The sequence below is a fragment of the Sorex araneus genome, chromosome 1, assembly GCF_027595985.1.
Source record: "Sorex araneus isolate mSorAra2 chromosome 1, mSorAra2.pri, whole genome shotgun sequence".
In the NCBI taxonomy this organism is placed as follows: domain Eukaryota; kingdom Metazoa; phylum Chordata; class Mammalia; order Eulipotyphla; family Soricidae; genus Sorex; species Sorex araneus.
Genome location: NC_073302.1, coordinates 168,765,155 through 168,768,739, shown reverse-complemented (window position 1 = coordinate 168,768,739; position 3,585 = coordinate 168,765,155). Strand labels below are relative to the sequence as shown.

General features: G+C 40.8%; 1 non-coding gene across 1 annotated transcript; it reads left to right on the top strand.

Moving 5' to 3' along the window:
* The first annotated feature begins 3,189 nt into the window (after positions 1-3,189).
* On the top strand, positions 3,190-3,297 carry LOC129401430 (U6 spliceosomal RNA). Its single transcript, XR_008628341.1, has one exon. It is a non-coding gene; the product is annotated as a U6 spliceosomal RNA (small nuclear RNA).
* The last annotated feature ends 288 nt before the right edge of the window (positions 3,298-3,585 follow it).

The following is a 3,585-nucleotide window of genomic DNA, read 5'->3' as shown; positions in this document are numbered from 1 at the left end:
TATATCTTTATTTAACTTTTTAAAAGCATTCTAATAAACTAATTTATTATGCTTACATGCTAATGTTAATGTTTGCATAAACTGGCTTGATCTTTCCTCCTCTGAGTTTTACTTTTATCCTTCTTGATATAACTGTTATTTTTAATTGATAATTAGCAATATTAATTTTATCTTGTTAGATTATGGATATGCATAATGTGTTGTTTATAATGTAGTTTAATTGCTTGTAAACGGTCTGAGCCTCTTTTTGGTTTGGTTAGGTTCGGTTTGGGGCCACACCTGGCAATGTTCAGGGCTTCCTCTTGGCTCTGTGATCACGGTTCACTTCTAGTAAGCTCTGGAGACCATATGGAATGCCAGGGATTGAACCTGGTAGAGCATACTGCAAGGAAAGCACCCTACTCACTGTACTATTGTTCCAGATACACAGTCAGATCCTTTTGAGTCTTTCTTTTTTCTGATTATTGGCTTAAGTAATGTTTAGTTGAAGAAGCCCTGCCAATGAGGCAAGATCCTTCTGCTTATTCTATCCAATGCCTCTCAGATCTAATCTTCTTTAGTTTGGTTCTTGGGGGTGCTAAATCCTCTTATATTTATTCTTTATAGATGCTTCTTTCCTTGTCTATATTGATAATATAGCAGGTACGGCACTTGCTTGCAAGCAGCAGACCTGGCTTTGATCCCTAGCACTCCATAGATGTCCTTAACCATAGTAGTGATCCCTGAGCACAGAATCAGAAATAAGTCCTGAGCACTGCTGGAAGTGGCCCAGAAACAAACACTGTGGGGATACTGGAGAGATGGTCCAGAGTATATGGCACTTACCTTGCATGCAGCAGACCTTGGATTATGGCCCTTGAGGACCACCATGAATGACTCACGAGTATAGAGTCCTGAGCATGGCTGAGTATTGCCCAACATCTTCAATTATCAGAAAATATAAACTAAAACCGTTGTATGGCAGTACTATCTTAATAAAAAGTGCCCAAGACAAAAAGAACATAGACAGATTTCAAGTCTCCTGCAGCCCTGAACTGCATAAAAGAATAGCCTTTAATTATTGTTTCTTTAAGGAATCGGAAGAAGAGTTGTGGCAAAAGGCACATGACCAAATTAAAATGGACTATATAGCCATGGAAGAATGCTCGGTGGAAGCGAAGCAGAGAAGATGAATGTCAATGTCTAAAACACAGGCAGGTCTAGTCATAAAATCCTGATGCTCATACAGCCTTGACCATGGGTCAGCACACTTGCCTCGGATCAGCTATTCAGCCATGAAGGCCACCAAGTCCAGAGAAAAGTCCAGTGTTAACTAATTATGCGGCAAACTATACATTTGATTTTCCTGGATGAAGATAAGCTACTTGGGATCTCAAGCAAATATAGGGTTTAAAGAGAGAGATCAATTTTAATTATAAACTACTAAAGTTGGACTGGAGCACAGTGGGTAGAGTGTTTACCTTGCACACCCAGGTTCGATTCCTCCATCCCTCTTGGAGAGCCTGGAAAGCTACTGAGAGTATCCCACCTGCATGGCAGGGCCTGGCAAGCTCCCAGTTGTGTATTCGATATGCCAAAAACAGTAACAAGTCTCACAATGGAGACGTTACTAGTGCCCGCTCAAGCAAATCGATGAACAACGGGATGAAAGTGCTATAGTGCTACTAAAGTTGGATTCTTGGAAATCTGAAGTTTTGTTTGCTTTGTTTTTGTTGTTTGGACTTTCCAAGTGGTAATCAAGAGGTTCTGGGGCCCTCTCAGTGATTCTCAGCTAACTATCACCCAATCTGCCTGTTGTCCATCGTCTACAAGTTGTTCACTCAAGTCATCCTGAATAGAATAGGCAGAACATTAGATGAAGGACAACCATGTGAGCAAGCCGGGTACAGAAAAGGATTCAGCACGATAGACCATATCCACACAGTGACCAAACTCATTGAAGTTTCCCGAGAGTTCAAGATGCCGCTCTGTCTAATGTTCATTGATTTAAAGAAGGCTTTGATCTTGTTGAGATTGAGGCAGTTATCGAAGCCCTAGCCAAACAGGTCATTCAAACTCAGTACATCAAGATCCTCTTCGAGCTTTATTACAGACTCACCACCAGGATCTCACCATTCTACAAGAAAGTGACCATTGACGTAAAGAGAGGGGTTCGGTAGAGTGATACTATTTCACCAAAACTCTTCAGTGACACCCTCCAGAACGTCTTGCAATGACTGGAATGGGAAGAAATGGGAGTGAAGATAGACAGTCGGAAACTACACCACCTCTGCTTCGCTGATTATATTGTTCTGATAACACCAAACATTAGCCAAGTGGCACAAATGCTGGCCGACTTCGACCACGAGTGTGAAAAGGTCGGACTACAGCTGAATTTCACCAAAACAATGTTCGTGAAAAACAAACTAGTCCCTGATGTTCCATTTTCTCTCTACAGAATGAACATCTCCAAATGCAGCAGCTATGTGTACCTGGATCGAGAACTCAACATGAGGAACGACATGTCGCCAGAACTGCGCAGGAGGAAGAGAGCAGCGTGGAATGCCTTCAAGAGCATCTAAGAAGTGATTAAGAGGACAAAGCACCTCTAGCTCCAGCCACATCTTTTTGACTCCACCGTTCTTCCTGCACTAACATATGCCTCAGCTACCTGGGCCCAAAAAATAAAAACAAGATGAGAACGCTATTCAGGTATCCCAAAAAGGAATCAATCAAAAGAGCTATGCTTGGAGTATCACGTTTCACTCAAGTGAGAGAAGGAATCTGGAGTTCCGACCTCCATCAATGATCAAGGTTCAGGGACGCTGACTCATTTTCCAAGGCGTCGAAAATCAGATGGGCCGGACACATTATGCAGTTTAGTGATGACCACTTGACTAGAGTTGCTTCCCACTGAATTCCACGTGACTTCAAAAGACCGCATGTCCGCCCACCTACAAGATGATCAGACTTCTTCATCAAAACCCTGAACGAATGGTTTGAGGCTCTTCCTGTTCCGGGATCGAGCAGATACTACTGGGCTACACTAGCACGTGACAGTGACAAATGGCTCGAGCAAATCAAAAATCAATGGGATAACAAATGATACAAGTGAAGTGAACATATAACACTCTAAGCACTGGAATTCTCGAAAGATAGACAGTAAATATAAAGCTTGGTCATAATTTTCTTGCCTAAAATTATGACAATGTGCTTGCTTTGGCAGCACAAATACTAAAATTTGAATAATACAGAGATTAGCATGCTCCTTGATCAAAGATGACATGCATGCAGTTTCATGAACCATTACATATTTTTAGAAAGATGCTTAGGAATATAAATAGAAAATACACAATAAGAACCAAAGAGTATGAAATAAAGTAGGGGCAATCTCTTCAATGAAAGGCTATGTTGTATATTTTTTTAAAAAATGAACTTAGATTCCTATCTCACACCATACACAAATTTAATTCAAGATGGATTAAAGACCTTGGTATCAGACCTATATCCAAGAACAACATTGAGGGAAAAACAGGAAAACTTTGTCAGGACATTTAAACTAAAAGGTATTTTCAAAGAGTCAATACCATTGCCTGAACATTTGAA